The sequence below is a fragment of the Castor canadensis genome, chromosome 7 (genome assembly GCF_047511655.1).
Source record: "Castor canadensis chromosome 7, mCasCan1.hap1v2, whole genome shotgun sequence".
NCBI lineage: Eukaryota > Metazoa > Chordata > Mammalia > Rodentia > Castoridae > Castor > Castor canadensis.
This window is the reverse complement of record NC_133392.1, coordinates 47,054,172-47,071,604: the sequence shown is the minus strand read 5'-3', so window position 1 is coordinate 47,071,604 and position 17,433 is coordinate 47,054,172. Positions and strand designations below refer to the sequence as shown.

The window sequence follows — 17,433 nt, the reverse complement described above, 5'->3', positions numbered from 1 at the left end:
TTTTCTTAAGGCACTGGAAGCTATGGGGAGCATTGTTAAAATGACAAGGATAAGAACAGAAAGCAAATAAGAAAGATGGAGCCCTTTGCCTCTTTGCCATACCTTATCCCTTCCTCCTCCCCATAATAGACATAATTCTGAAGCAGAAGTGGGTTTGTAGTATTCCAGCTCTAACATGATGAAATGTATAAACAGCAGAAATGAAATAGCTTCACAACAGGCACACACTCTATTACCCCTAGGCCTGTGATAAGAAGTAGTTTATCTTTGGTCCTATTAACAAATGATTGTTAGTGATTGTTATTGAAATAAATTGCAAAATTTTATCTGCATTCAGTAGAAAAATTATTTTACAAATTAGCAATATTTACCACGTGTGACAGAAGGGAGGGAGCATGCCCTTTATTTGCTGGACCTACTCTAGCAGCTACAAAGCCTGGCAAAACTTCTTTCCTCACTCTATCCTGGGGATAGGTTTTGATGGCTCAAAGTAACAAGAGGTATCAGTAGTTTCCAACAGCTACTTCAAAAGCCATAGAAGCCCCTGGTAATGATGGCTTCCAGAACCTGCATACATTAGTAGCTTTCATCTCTTCAAAACTTTTCCAGTCCCAGGTCTGCAAATGGCTCAGTCCTACTCTCTCAGTATTATCATTTGAGGAACTTACTTGCACAACTGGTTGAATTCTCTCATGACAACTGTGATACCATAAACTTTTCAAGAAAATTACAATAAGCAGTTCATATGAGCATTTTCTAAGTCTAAAAGAAAGAAAAAGCATGCTTTCATGCATTGAAGGGGTAGGACAGAAAAACTGACTGTTTAATTATACCAAACATATTACAGAGCAAAAATTCAAAGCTATCAATTGAGATTATTGATGCATTAAAAATGAAAAGTACTATTACATCGAACAAAGTTGGAAAGTCATAATCTGAGAAGGAAGAACACTTTCAAGAGAATACATTTAACTTTGAGATAACTCATTTAATAATCTTTATTTTTCCTACTTTACCAAGGAAATAAGAATATGGCATACAGTGTGCCTTAGGTGAGTTCTGGGTCAACCTCTATACATTGAGGATAGATCAAACCCCACATGAATTGAAAAGAGAGAAGTAATGACTTTCTTAAGGATAACTGTGATAAATTATTGTCAGCTACCTTAATAGCAATGAAAAATATATTACTTGTGAGATACTTCATAACTAACCATGATTAACTGATTGTTAAGTCAGCACTATTGACTGACCCAAGTAACATGTAAATACTTACTATTGTGTAATATATAAAATATACACACATTCAGTTTTACTACCTAAAGCAGGATATGAAATCTTAGGTTTTTCTTTTATTACAGGTGGGATTTGTTTTATTTGTTCCTTAAAAGTAATCATATGTCTTACACAGGGTCTTGAAATGAAGAAACTAGCATATGGCTTAAAGTATAGAAAGTCAGCAAGAAGGGCCAAATAATTTTCATAGATACCACATGGTTGTACATTTTATTTATGTATGATCATTTTTATCTGATTGCCATCATTCAAGATGCAATATCACCTGATGAATAAAAGTATTTGTGGAAATAAAGTATATAACTTTAGGATCATAACTACTTTGAAAACCTAAAATCAAGGACAAAAATTAAAAATAAATATATAAATGATCAAGGGGAAGGGAGAGTTTACATAAGCTAAACACAAGTAACAACCTTATGTATGGTAGTTCCCCAGGTAGTTATGTGGACTTAGTCATTGTTTTGATAGTGATGAGAGCAATGGTCCCAAAAAAGTTGTATGGAAAACAAATACTATTACAAATATACTAAGAAATTGAGAAACATTTCTTTAGCAAATAAAGTCATTCTCCTTTTACTTGTCCCAAGAATTTTAAATATGGGAGGATTGTAATAATTTAGAAGGTACTCTAGATGAAGCTATTTTTAAAAGGCTGAGTTTAAAAAATAATCCAGGGCTATGTATGAGACTTAGTACTTATATCTCCATCATGGCAGCTAACACAAATTAAACATTATATGAAAGAAAAGATTGTGTGAGATATTCAAAATTTTATTATAGAATAGGCTCTGTGTTAGATGATTTTCCAACTGTAGGCTCAAATGAGTATCTTGAGCATTTTCAAGGTAGGGTGGCTGAGCTGTGGTGCCCATTAGGTAAGGCGAAAAAAAAAAAAAAGAAAGAAAAGAATCCTCCAAGTAAATTTTATATGGTAGGACCTGCAGTTTATTAGAGTAGGCCTTAAAAATAGCTAAATTACAATTAATTTGTTACATTTAAAAATGTAAAATAACTGTGTATACATCTGCTTTGGAGACTTGAGATGCATTTGATAGGCATATTATCTTATCAAATCAATATACATTCAAGTAAATGTTAGATGTGTTTATGTGGCAAGACAATTATCAAGAATATATAACATCTCTAGAAGAAAATGTAGTTACTGAGACTAAACACAGGCTAATTAGTTCTTTAATGTGCAGAAGTGGATAATGAAAAATATTTGCACTTCCTTCCTTTTTACATTACACAGCCACTAACAATAGACAAAAGGATTTTGTGAAAACCTTGGGAACCCAGAAGAAAAATTTAATCTGTCATACTGACATTATGGTATTTTTAAAATTCAGAGGTTAAAAGAAACTCATTTGAGCAACTGTTTAGAATTCCAAGTTCATTCACAACAACTTTATTTAATCTGAAACTTATGGTGCAATTATTAAGAAACTGTGATTTATACAGATTTGTATAGCAAACCATAGCAAAACTAATCAGAATCTAGGTTTCCTGACATTAGTCTCTTCCTTCTACAAGCTTTTGAAAGTGTGATTTAGAACCAAAAAATGCTGTGATAGAAGAAACAGAGGGTTATTTCAAGTCAACTTATAGTTACAATGTTTTCTTTCAATTTTTGAGAAAAATGTTCTTAGCACAGTTACCTGGTCTGAATGTAGTGAAAACTGACCTGCTGACATCTTTGGAAAATAAAAGTATTGAAAGAAGGTAACTAGGATTAGAAGAATTTAAACTAAATAATTTTGTTCTCATATAGCCTATGAGAAATAGTTAGCTATTCCGTTTTTACCTAACAAGTTGGTTCACCTGCTAATAGAAAGGTTGAACATTTTAATGTAACTGCTATAATAGTACCTGTTGGCAGCAGGACTTGAGTTTCAATAGAAATGTAAACAATTAGATTACAAATTTACTTGGGTTGATACATTTAATATTTCTTTCTCAAAGGTTTTCATGACACTAACATCTATAAATATTCTTTAAGAAGTTATGGTGTCTGTTTCTGCACCTCCCTCACAATTTGTTTGAGGTGTTCGGAATGGAACCCAGATCCTTGGTCATGCTAGGCAAAATACCACCACGCTCCATGTGCAAGAACTGACTAATCCAGATCAAAAGACTTTTATTGTGCATAAACCCTATTATTCCTAGATGATTAATATATATGGTTTATAGAAGCATCAAATAATTACCTTTAATGAAGTATTTTTACTTTAATATTTTTAATAGTATATGATTTAATTACATTTAAACTTTACTTTAATAAATAGAGATTAAGCACATAGTAGGTTTGGGTCCTTATGATTATTAAATATTGTGATTATAGTTATATCAGAGAAGCTGTTATAACTCAGAATTTATAAGGATACAAACTTACTGGAAGGCATTCAACATGAAGGAAGAAATAAACACTATTTTGAAAGAGAAAATGGTATATTCAAAACAAGATGCATGAGAATGAGTTTAGGATATGGGGCCATTGAAAGATAGGTAACTGGTATAAACTTCATGGATAACCAGTTAAGAAAAAATGATGAACTATATTTCAATATATTTATTTTGAGATAACTGTTTTATCTAATCAGATAAGAGTGTAGGTAGTACAACACTATATAAGAAGTCATGTATGCACTGAATAACCAAATGAAGGAAATTAAGAGTAAGAAAAAGAGCTATCAGACATCAGAATTATGTACATAATGTACAGTCATTGAAGTTAAGAAGGAAGAATATTTGCTGATGATTGGTTATTAGTGCCCAAGGATACAGAGCTTAAATAAGTTTTAAAAATATTTTTGTTTTAATGATAAGCTATAACTTCTTTTCTCAGTGCTGTGAATCATTTATGACATACACTACTTAACTCATAGGTAATTATTAAATTATTAATTTGGATGTAAATTAAACCATTTAGATTTTTGTATTCAAGCTTGTGAATAGTAACTGATGAAGAATTCTAAAATCACTAACCTTAAAGAGGCAAGGCAATGGAGCTGATTATACACATGAATTATGCAAATCACTTTGAATGTAAAATTATTTTATTAATGAAAGTGACATTTCATATCTCTCTTCTATAATTTTAACATAAGTACATATTTGTTTTATAAAGTATAACTGGACACATGAATTTTGGCAGCGATTCCAAAATGTGTTAATGACAGTAGATGGCTTTAAACCTACATACAATGAAAGTAAATGGAAATATTGTGCTATGGTTTCATATAAAACTGTTTTCCTAGATTCTGTATTCTGCTCTACTTCCTTTATTATTGCTAATGGAACAAGTATTTATTGTCTTCAGTATTAATTTAAGGCACCCTAGAATTTCTAATAACTATGAGAGAAAGAAGGTCCTGTATGACACCAAAAAATTATACCCAGTCATGTAGTTAGTATAACCAATTGCTTCTCAGATGTCAGGTTAGATCAACATTATTCAGTTTATATTCTTCTAATTCCCGACTTTCCTCCTTCCATTACTTTTATTTTCCAGAAAACATTAAGATGCCCAGCAAGATTGAGGACAATTTCTCTTATACTAAGTAGTAAATGTGTTTGTAAGAACTTAACTTCCTAGGAAGTAAATTTCACTTTTACTTATTTTTTGATGTAGTTACTTAGAGAAAGTGTGTAGTTACTGAGAGAACACTAGAAATAAAATTTATTTATAAAAATATTTTATATTTAATTTATTAATATGTTTATTTCCATATTACAGTAAAAAGACTACATGTGCACATACACATATATGTTGTGCAGGTACATGTAAGTACATGTATATTTTGTATTTGTCTGTATGTGTTTATATTATTGTGTATACATAGATATATAGATGCATAAAGAAGGATAAAGAAAGGGAAACTTTTATTTTCAAATGCAGAATTGACTTCCTTTGCTTGTAACTAAGAAAAATGTCTGTGAAATAAATAAAGTATTATCTTAATATGCTGGACAGGAAGCCCAAATATCAAGATTAATTTTATGATAAAGTGTGATTCCTTTGGGTTTACCTTTGAAACTGCCACATTTGAATATTAGAAAAATCAGAAAGAAAACTTTATCAAAGTTGAGAGGAAGAAAGAAAGAAAGAAAGAAGTAACCTAGAAAGTAACAAATGCTATTATGAAATGTTCATAATAGGTTTCCCAGGCATTTAATATCTATTTACTGTAAGACTGTATTTTATTTTTTCACAGAAAATATCTCTTTCTTAAAAAATTATTATAACAAAAGCCAGTTGGTGACTGATTCTGTCTATGAAATTCTGAGTTTTTTGGGTCATGGAAAAGATAGACGAAAGAAAATGCAAAAATTTAGTCTTGTCTCTGAAGAAACTATGCATAAACTTAGATATGCGGAATGGGATACACTAGCGAATGAGGTAAAGTGTGTGCTCCACATTGTCTTTTTCATCTCTTTCTATAATACTGAAATAAGTATCCATAGGTCATGAGAATTAAGGAAAGAAAAACAGACCACTTATGTTATTGAAATATTATTTTCTTATACAAAACAGTTGCATAGCTACACTTTCCTTGCAGGAAGAACATAATTTAAAATAAAGTCTATTATTCTTTTCTTAAATATTTTTCTCAGTTGCCCAGGCATGTGGGATTTACAGTGACTTACTCTCTTGTTCAAACACAGCATCAAGCTGTGAGAGGCTGAAAACGTGAGAGAAAATGAAGCACAGTATATGTCCCATGAAAAATTTTCGAGAAAGTTGTGGTGAAGGGTATAAATGTTTACCTTTCGCTTTTCAATACCTCTTCTGGGTTTCTAAGACAGTACATGAAATGAGATGATTATTAATGTATGCTAATTCAAAAAATAATATTAAAAAGAGAAATGCTACTGCACAGAAGTAGTTGTCATTTATCAAGTGCTTGTGTAACAATAATTAGCAATTTGATTTGAATTTTTGGGGGAGAGTACTGGGTTTTGAACTAGGGACCTACATCTTGAGCCACTACACCAGTCCTTTTTTGTGAATTGTTTTTTGAGATAGGGTTTCATGAACTATTTTCCTGAGCTGGCTTTGAACCATGAAACTCCTGATCTCTGCCTCCTGAGTAGCTAGGATTACATGTGTGAGCCACTGTCACCTGGATGATTTAATCTTATTATTAAAATATCTTATAATGATATAATCATTCCCATTCAAAAGAGATTAAACTCAGTCTAAAAGAAATTAAATAACACAGATAAGCTATACTTCCAGTAAATGGGAAAGCTAGGATTTGAATCTACTTCTGACACTAAATGAGGTGCTTCTTTATTCATATATTTTAGTTTTCCTGTGATACATTCCTGAGACTAGTATAAATGTGACATACAATGACAAGAGAATGCTAGAAAGTTAAAAATAAAAATACATCTCCAGATTACTTGGAAGTCTACACTCCTCAGAAACACTGTTACAGAAAGCCTAAGTGAATAATAAACATATCTACACTTACCTGGAAAAGTGTTGATGGAAATGTGGGCAAATATTGAGATGGAGCATTTGGAATGTGGTAGCCTAGAACTAGCAGGGTATATGGCAGGAACAGAATTAATCTAGAATTTTCATGAAGATATTATGTTCAGTATTGACTGAAAAATTGTGGCCTCTAATACCTGAGATGTTTACCACAAGCCTGGATCGAAAAGGAAAAAGAAAACCAGTATCTTTGTATATAAAACAGTATTTTCCAATATTAAAAATTATTTTTCTTTTATTTTCCTGTTGGGTGAGAGTAAATTCTGACATTTACAAAGGTTATTACAATGTATCAGATATATCCTACTTAAACTCACCTCCTCCACCACTCTCCTTTATTCCCCCCTTCCCCTGATTCCTGGAATAGTTTCAACAGGTATAATTTTTGCATTTACAAACATGTGTATACATTTTTTGCACAATATTCCCCCCACACCCCATTTCCCAGTCATCTCTCCCCTCCCAAATTTGTATACTTTTCCTGGAGAAAAAAATATAGTAGAAGACACCTGACAAAGTGGATTTACCAAATAATGCATTAAAATACATCTGAATTAAGTTGCATCTGAATTTCATTTTTATTAGTTTCATAAAATGAGAATTTAATTTGATTTTATAAGTATGTCAACTGCTTTATAAAGAATAATGCCTATGATGGTGACCAAATCAAATCTTATGTTTTAAGCACAGAGAGTTTCATCAAGAATCTTATCAATTTCATTTATGGATGATAAATTATCTCAGCTGGGTATGGTGTTACACAGCTGTATTCCCAGCACATGGATGGATAAGGCAGGTGGACCAACTTGAGGCCAGCCTGGGCTAAGTAGTGAACATAGAGAAACCCTGCCTCAAAAAAAAAAAAAAGAAAGAAAAGATAAAAAAAAGAAAGAGAAGTAAAATTTTCTGGATGTTAAATATGCAGGGCTTTCCTAAAATGAAAACTCAACTCCATATTATTTTATTACTGTGAGGTTGGTCCTCTTAATACTTATGATGTAAAGTGTGCAAAACATTTGTCCAATAACTAAATTACTAAAATTTATTTTCTCTGAGTAGTTCATAATGGCTTTTTTCTAAACGTAATTAGAAATTGGCAAATGAAATATTTAAATAACACTTATTTTGATATTTAGCTATGTTTTCCTGAACATTCATTATTTGTAATCTACTGTCCAAAATGCTTTATGCAATTTGTTTTTTCTTTTATGTAGTGCTAGGGATCAAACTTGGCACACTCTCCAACTAAGCTACATCTTTAGCCTCATTTAATTTCTTATAAAGTTATATACAGCACAACATTTGTTTTTCGTTGATAACTCATGCATTCAATATACATATACCTGGATAACTCTTTTTCATGTGTGTGTTCTCATAAACAACAAAAATACTAAATTATAGAAATTTATTGTTCTTGACCTCAGAGTCATCATCCTATCCCAAAGTATAACATTTTAACAACCTTACACATGGATTCATTTTTTATGTTCTTTTTTTTTAGAATTTTTAAAACTTTTTTTATTGTTATGCTGGTACATTTTGTCATTTACAAAAGTTCTTACAATATATCAAATATATCATACTTGAATTCACCCCTCACTCATTCTTATCACTCCTCCCCCCAGATTCCTGGACTAGTTTCAACAGACATCATTTTTCTATTACATACATGTGTACACAGTATTTGCACCATATTCACCCTCCCACACCTTGTCTGCTATTGAATTCCATAGAACTATAATCATTCTGTATATGGACTTATTGATTCTTCATAAAAACTATGAGAATCATTCATATTTGGGGGATTAATGTTTCTCCATTTTATAAATATTTGGATGAACTGAAATTTATTCCTATGTTCTTATTGAAGGTTATCTAGATTGTTTCTACTTGATATATTATAAATAAAACTATTGTGAGTATACATTTGATAGATAGTATCTCATTTCTGTCATGTATCTTTAACTATACTTTGGATATGCTGATTATTATGGCGGGTATAGGTTTAGCTTTAGTATACAGTGGTAAAATTTTTCAAAATATTTGAACCAAGTAACAACTCTAGTCATGAATGCATAGGAATTCAGTTGTTTGTCATGTATAGCAAGACATTACTATTGTCAGTCTAGAAACATTATTTTAATTCTTTCTGTAAATATGTCTCAGAATCTTCACAATCTTTATTTTTACAGATAAAAACTTGACCCTCTGAGATATGAAGAGAGGTAATAATCTATATAACCAAGACTAGAATATAAGTTTCAATAAAACCAAACACTCATACATTGTACTATAGAGCTTCTTACCTCAAAGCAAAATTAAGTTCTGGAGAGTGGAAATACATTCACAAAAGTTGCATAAAAACATAAAATATTTTTATTAATTGGCCTCCTTTTAGTCATGAGCACATAAAACTATTTGATTAATTTTTGACAGCCAGAATTGCTTAAAATATGTGGTATTTAATAGTAATGCTTGGACAGTGCTTTTGACACAGCTTTGGATATATATTTTTGAGAGATTTTAGGTATATGTTGTCAAAAATAATAAAATTTTCAAAATTAAATCCCAAAAGTCTAAATGTAAACTAAAATTCCAGTTGTCATACTTTACAATAAACATAAATTAGCTTGCACAATTTCCATGATAAGTAAATTTGAATTGCAGTAGTAATACTATTTCTTTTCAACTAACTAGCTAATTCTGTCAAAAGATACAATTCTTGTTGAAGTAGACATGATTCATATGCTTCTATGCTTGTTTTGCAGACACGCATACTCCACAGGCATGTTTTCCAGAACAGTAAAATTGGTTATTTATTCACTGTTAGTAAGCAGTAAAGTGTTATGCATCATAAAATAGCTGTTTAAATGTAAGCTATACCTAATAAAATCACAAGGATAAATAAAGGGATTATACTGCATCCATAATGCTCCCACGATTGTGGTATGGCCATGAATAGTGGAAGCAAAATTGTATTTCCACTTGTTTGTTCTGTTTATGGTGTCCAATTAATATTCACACAATAACAATATTTTGATAAGAGAAGGACAACCTACACCTGCAAATAATTGGAATGGTCATCTTCTATGAGTATTATCCTCATTTTTCTTTTATTAAGTTGCTGATTATAGTGAAATTTCCATCCTATATTCATAGAATACTTACTAAGATTTTGGGAATTTGAGTCACTTAAAAGACCTTCAGGAAGCAATGGTTGGATGTAATATAGTGCAAAAACTCAAGAGGAATGGAGATATCTAACAAATGAGAAATTAAGTGAGGTCTTACACAAGAAAAAAAGAAAATACCAAAGCCTATTGAATCTTTTTAAAAAGTAGAAATATAAGCATGAAAGGAACTTAACTTCATTAAAAACAGCTCCTATAAAACATTAAAAGGGTCTCATGGTGGATAATATAACTGGGAAAATGATTATTTTAGATTAGCTGTGCAAAATGGGAAATTGTTTATAGGCTACTTCTACTTCAGCACATAAACACAAATAGTTTCTTAGCTCCAGTTGAGATGTAGAAAGGTTCTTTTAAATAAATGAAAAATACATAGTTTAAGACAGATCTGATCATGTGATTTTCTATAGTTTCAACAGAATACATTTGCCACACTTAAGCCTTTATTTTGAAATTTGGTGTCAAAAAAGGAACTGAGGATGAACATGTAAATATAGTAAAAATGTTAATTAAGGGAAGTAGAGCCAGGGGCAGGGATCAAGTGGTAGACTGTTGCCAAGAAGCATGAGAACCTGAACTCAAACCACAGTAATACCAATAAAATAAAAGGTTAAATTTACATTTATATTTTCTGCATTCATTTACTATAAAGAATTCTTTCTTTAAAAACCAAACACTATGAAAACAGTTGCTTCTAGAGAAAGAAAAACACTACCTTTAACCTGAACATTATCAAAGAAAGAGCAATATGAATTATCCCTTACTCAAAACATCACCACAGTGTAGTTTATGCAACAATTGGAGGACTTACCCTTCTTTGTTTTGTTGTCTTTATCCATTATATCAGCAAATTTTGCTGATTTTTATCTTCAGTGTTTACCCCAAATCTATCAATTTTAACTTCTGAATGGCTACCACGTAGCATAGCCACAGTCCCTATTGCTTGGGTCATCCAATGCTGCTCTTGCCCAGTTAAATGGACACAAATTGGACACAGTTCTGACTACCTTTCCCAGTACTTCCTTTGAACAGTGAAGGGTCATACATGCAGTATTTTTTAAAATACTGGTGGGAAGTACTCTACTTCTGGATAGAATCAGGAGAAGAACTATTTATCTTTATAACTTATCTAACCATGTTAATGTAAAAATGATGTCTGTCCATTTATTTTTTCATAACTGCAGATACAAAGTGAGAAGCTACTAAAAGTAGTAGTGACTTCTTTGATACAACTATAAACAGTAACTTTTTTTAGAAAATAAAAAATCTGGGAAAAAGCTAAGCAAACACGATGTAAGAAAAAAGTAAGGATAAAACTAGATTTATCTAGGACACACAGAAAAATGTCCATCACAGATGTAATTACACTATTCCTTAACAGACACAAATAATCTTAATCAATTAGAACCAGTCGATATCATTAATTTGATAGTATAGAGCACATTTTTCTAATTAGGGAAAAATTTTAAAAATGAAATTTTCTATTGTTCTCTCTTCCTCCTCCTCCTAGCCCTTCCTCCTCCTCCTCACCCTTCCTCCTCCTCACCCCACCTTCTCCTCTTCCCCCTTGTCCTCCTCCTCCTTTTTCTCCCTGTCCTTCTTCTTCTTTCTTAAAATATAGTGATTGTTTTATTATTGTACTGGAGGTACACTGTGACATTCACAAAAATTCTTATAATGTATCATAGTTGAATTCACTCCCTCCATCATTCTCCTTTATCCCTTCTCTCAGGACAATGATTCTTCAGAGAAGGGAAATAAATAAAGTCAACATTATGATTTCCCTGGCTTATGCTCTGGAGAGCATTTCCAAAATACAGTTTAAGGATAAATCAGGTGAATCTTGGCAATCCCTCTGAGTATAGGAGAAGTAGGTGACTGGCAAGTCTAAGACTTCAAGAAGCCATATGACTGAAAACTGGAGAGAAAAGAGCATTACAAAGAGACACCCTGTGAGATTTGCAGAGTCGTCTTCAGTTCAATATCGATCAACAGTCATCTGAAAGAACTACCTGAGACCGGCAAAAAAGTGAAGTTGCAAAAGAGTTTACATAAGACCAAAAAATATTTCATGTTCTAACAAACCACAGTGTAAAACTATAATTTCCAGATTGCAAAAATACCTCCACATTATTTGGAATATTCAGAAAATATCTGCCTTGTTTTTTCTATCTTTTTTATTGTTGTGATGGCTGTATTTTATGGCATTTACAAAAGTTCTTACCATATATCAAATATATCATACTTGAATTCACCCCCTCCATCTTTCTCCTTTATCCTCCTTCCCCAATTCCTGGAATGATTTCAACAGGTCTCATTTTTCCATTTACATACATGTGTACATAGTATTTGTACCATACCATCATCACCTTCCTGTACTATTTCCCCCATCCTCCCGCTCCCCCTGGTACTAACCCCCCAGACAGGACCTATTCTGTGCTCCTGATCTCTGATTTTGTAAAAGAAAATAAAATGACGTTTTTGTTTGCTTAATATAGTTATATAAGGAGATTCTTCATGGTGTATGTATTATAACCTAAATTGGTTCATCTCCTGTATTTTTCTCCTTTCTGCCTTTGTCCTTTTCTTATGGTTATGTCTACGGGTTTTAAAATTCTACATTCATTCTTATATAGAAAGTACATCAATGATATTCATCTTCTTAATTTCCTTCTTTTTCCCTCCCCAACTCGTATGTGACATCCCCTTAGCATGACAGGTTATTCATAATATTGCTGTATTTGTATTAGGTCTATGTTTCAGAGATGAGAGAAAACACGTAGCTTTTGCCCTTCTGAACTTGGCTACCTTCACATAAAATGATGTTCTCCACTTCCATTCATTTACCTGCAAATGACAAATTTTCATTCTTCTTTGTAAATGAATAAAATTCCATTGTGTATAAATACCACATTTTCTTAATGCCTTCATGAGTAGTGGGGTATCTTGGTTGTTTCCAAAGTTTGGCTATTGTTAATACTGCTGTAATAAACATGGGTGTGCAGATGCTGTTGTTGTAACCTGACTCACATTCCTTCAGTTTTATCCCTAGGAGTGGAACTTCTGGTTGTATGGCAGTTCTTTTCTTTTCTGAAAGAGAGCATTCAAACAAGTTTTGATTAATTTCTCTTTTGGTTAGTTTTGAATGTTTATATTATTTCATTTTAAAAGCATAATTGTGTCCTTCCTCCCAATAAAACCCCACAGTTTTCCTCCTGTCTTCTTTCCACATTCTCCTACTCTGTATTAAAATAGTAGCAGTAGCAGTACTAGGAATGATATCGTTTCACACTCACACCAGGCCTGGCAGAGTGGCTCAAGAGATAGAATGCCTGCCTAGCAAGTGTGAGACCCTGAGTTCAAACCCCAGTGACCAAAAAAAAAGAACACTCACTAGCTCTCTTTTAGGTGATGATGTGTGTATCAGTTCATTTAATTGTGACAGGAATTTGAGTGTGCTTTATTGATCTACTTATGGATAAAGAAAGTAAGGATGGAGAATTTAAATAACCTGCCCCATTACCATAATCAGTGCCAGAGTCAAGGTTCAATTCCATGTAGCCTCATACCAGAATTTGTATTACTAACAATTATGACATACTGCAAACATGTGAATGTCTGTATGAGCATCTGAATGTCAGTTCTTGCATGCATGTGTGTACACTTAGGTGATAAGAGCAGGTATGTGTCTTAATGGTAGAGAGAGAGAGAGAGAGAGAGAGAAGTAGTATAAGGGTAATTTTAAACTGTCAAGTCAGATTTAATTTTCATAGTTTATTTGCTTGTTATTTCTGTTCTTTTCATTTATTTTGTTTCCAAATATCTTAAAATAAAATATCTCACTTGAAATAGTTACTAATAAGCAACAAACTTCAGAGAAGCCTAGATATGAAATGAGCAACCTCAGGCTAGAAAAGCATTTGCGCTTCATGTCAGAAATCTTCTGACTCCAACCAGATTCTGTTATGCATTATGAAGATTTGTTCCAGAATTTTTGTTGAAACATAAAGCATATTTCATTCCTTAACTCTGGGTCTTCATTTAAATTTCCAAAGAATTTGAGGAAGCACAATGTTGGCAAAGAAAGCAAGATCACAGAAATTTCAGTATAGTGATGGGGCAGTTGTATAGGTAAAATATCTTCAATAAAACCATATTCTAAAAATTTATAAATGGTAGAATCTTAACTAAATACATATTTATTTAAATTATTGATTCATGGGGAAAGAGATTTCAGAGGAATATTCAGCTTCAAGAATTATAAAACTAAATTTTATTAGACCATTTCAAAAATAATTTAACATGAAATATAAAAACAATTACAATGTCCTGTATACATTATGCCCAAAAAAATGTTTGGATTAGTGTAGGGTTCTCAAATTTGAGACTTCTTAACACAGTTCAAACTTATTTTTAGTGTTGGTACTTTCTGATAATTATTATTAATAAATTAAGAATAGTTCTTAAAAATGAAAATGAAAAATGCTAGAGATGATGTTCCTGTGAACACATACTTTGTATCATCTGGTGTAATAATGGTTCAACACCCAATTTTGTGCTAATGGAAATGTGGAATCAAAATATAATATCACCATAAAAAGCCATGTTTTAATAAAGGAGTTCAAATTAAACATGCACTATAAATAGAACTCAGGAAAGTATTTTGGAAAACCCAGAGTATTGCTAACCTTATACTGTCAATTATTATCTGAAACCTTACCAAAGTATATAAAATACCATGTTGAAATTCAAGTTATTTTTAAAATTAAAAAATCCTTTTTCATGACCTATCTACAATTTATTTTTCTATCTTATTTTTTGTAAATACATTTTTGAAACCTTGTCTTACCAGGTATCACAATTTCAAAGACTGTAATGTAAAAGTCTTTTGAAATCAAATTTAAAAGTGATTTTAAGCTTTGGAATTAGAAAACAATTATTTAAAGATGCTTGTCAACACTCAGTAGATTATAAATCATAGAATATCAAGCTTTGTTTATTTATTTACTTTTCCAGCATGGCTTTCAGTTGTCTTGCCAGCTGAAATGTCTTTTTCTTCACACTTCTACTCTCTTCACATATTTTAAGCCTCAGCTTAAACAGACCCCTTTCAAAACCACTATCCTTTGCCACATATTCTAAATTAAGTTCCATTCCTTGCCTGAGTCTCCATCACAGTATAATCCTGGCATAATCTCTTTAAACCTAATACCCTTCTATATTTATTGTTAGAGACTACTATAATTTAAAGACAATTATGAACAAGATATATTTTGTTCCCCACCACCACATCCCATCAATTGGAAACAATTGACACTTTTTTTAAAACAGGTACCTGAAAGGGAGAGAGGGAGGCATCTTATCAATACTATAAGGTAGAGTGAGAAAAACATTCAAAAGATGCCTGTTTCTCAATGATAAAGTCTTATTTATCCATGTTTTTTGGGGGAGGTTGCATAAGTATTTTAGGGAAATTAAACCTGTGACTGAAACGTGAGTTTTAATAACTCTATCTTGTATGACATTTGATTTACTTTCATGACATTTTTGCCAGGAAGATAATGTGCAAACAAATTTACAATCCATTATTTCATAGTTTCTGTGGTTTTTGTCATATTGAAGAGCCATCTTCCCATCTAATTTATGACATTAATCTCACCTGAGTTAATGCACCTGGTTCATTTCTGAGGATGCAGAAATCAGATGTCTGATCCATGGCAGGCACCCTAATAAATCACTGTTGAACTGAAGCATAAGTGAGTGACAGTGCAATAGACAATTTTTTCTAGGTTGTGATTAATTTTCTTACATCTTAGTTTTCCTAAAGTACATACTTAACAATCTATTTATTAAAGCCAATCAAATTAAAACATATTTAGCAATCTACTTACTGGAAACAATCAAATTAAAACATTCCATAGAATTCACACTCTCTAGCCACATCTTTTGTGACCTTCTCCTGGACCTGTCTACAACCTGAACAAGTGGAAATAAGCTGTATTATTTGCAGATTGCCAAATAGCAATATTTTCCTAATGGTGTTTGTTTATTCTTATCACTATTTATTTTATACTTCTTTTGTTGGATTTATCATTCACCACATGTCTTTGTATATTTTGAAGCCATTTTATGATTTCTTCCTACCCACTTACCTCCCTGAAATTCTTCAGCATTTCACAATGCTCTGGTGAGGTATCATATTCTGCATGAACTACAGTTGTATGTCAACAAAAACCCCAATCTCCCAGACTGGAAAACTGTGAAACAGGAATTTGTGTGTACTATTCTTTGAATCTTCACACATTTTTAGCTGAGTTTTAGTTTTAGTTTTAGAAGGAATTTTATGGACAATATTTGATGGAGTTGTAAACACTTTTCACATATACATTCAAAGTTAAAAAATGTATTCCAAAAATAACAGTAAGCAAGTATCTTTTTGTTTGTTTGTTTCAGTGCAAAGAATCAAGCCTAAAGCTTCAAGCATACTAAGAAAGGGCTGTAAGACCGAGCTATGCCTCCATTCCCCGAAAAGTACGATTTTTAAAATAGATTAAATCTCATGGAATTGGAGAATTGACTTGCAAAATGCCATTACTAAGGATTTTATACTTTTGTAAAAAAAAAAAAGACTTACATTTGCCTGGAAATTTGAATGGTGTGATTAGCATAATGGACTGCCAAAATCTTGTACAAAGTGTGAAAGAATATTTGTTTCATATTTGACTCAAGTAGTAAAGTGCTTAGCCTAGCAAGCATGAAGTTCTGAGTTCAAACCTCAGTACCATTAAATATTTTTTCTAATGTATATTTGGACCCAACAACACCTTACATCAAAATAAATTGTACATGGACTAAATATATGGGCATAATTTTTAACAGAAAAATAGAGATTAACATATAAATTTTCAATTTAAAGAAAGGCTAATGAATGCAAATAAAAATTATTTTAGTGTCAGTTCATAATTGCTTAATATATATCAATATATCAGATTCTATAAAATGATCTATTACAAAAGAATGTAACAAATTTCACAAAATTGTAGCCAATCCAGTATCTCTAGCACATAAAAAAGTTATAAAGTAGATAAAAAGCACTGGATACATTGACAAAACAGACTATTTTATAAGCTCATTAAAATCTTCCACTTGGTGCATCTATAAAATATAAATTAAGAGCTGGTTCTGGTGTCACATGCTTGTAAGTTTAGTGCTTGAAAGGTAGAGGCAGGAGAGTTCCAAATTTAAGACCATTCTTGAGTTACTTAGCAAAACCCTGTCTTAAAATTCAAAAAGCTAAACAGGTACTGTTGGTTCCCATCTGTAATCCTAGGTATTTGGGAGGCTGAGGATCACGGTTTGAGGTCAGCCTAGGCAAGTAGCTGTGAAACTTAATCTCCAAAACAGTCAAAGCAAAATGAACCAAAAGTGTGGCTCAAGTAGTAG

The 17,433-nt window shown here is 31.8% G+C and overlaps 1 protein-coding gene across 5 annotated transcripts in view; it reads left to right on the top strand.

Annotated features, from left to right (window-relative positions):
- Window positions 1-17,433, top strand: part of Pcdh15 (protocadherin related 15) — a 1,704,270-nt gene that overhangs the window by 426,414 nt on the left and 1,260,423 nt on the right. For 4 of the 5 annotated variants that reach the window (XM_074078880.1, XM_074078883.1, XM_074078878.1 and 1 more), the window contains exon 1: window positions 16,440-16,521. The exons of the other annotated variant lie outside the window; for it this stretch is intronic. The gene's annotated coding sequence lies outside the window, so the exon portion shown is untranslated. Of the gene's footprint in view, window positions 1-16,439; window positions 16,522-17,433 lie in introns of those variants that run through there. 5 annotated transcript variants of the gene reach the window in all.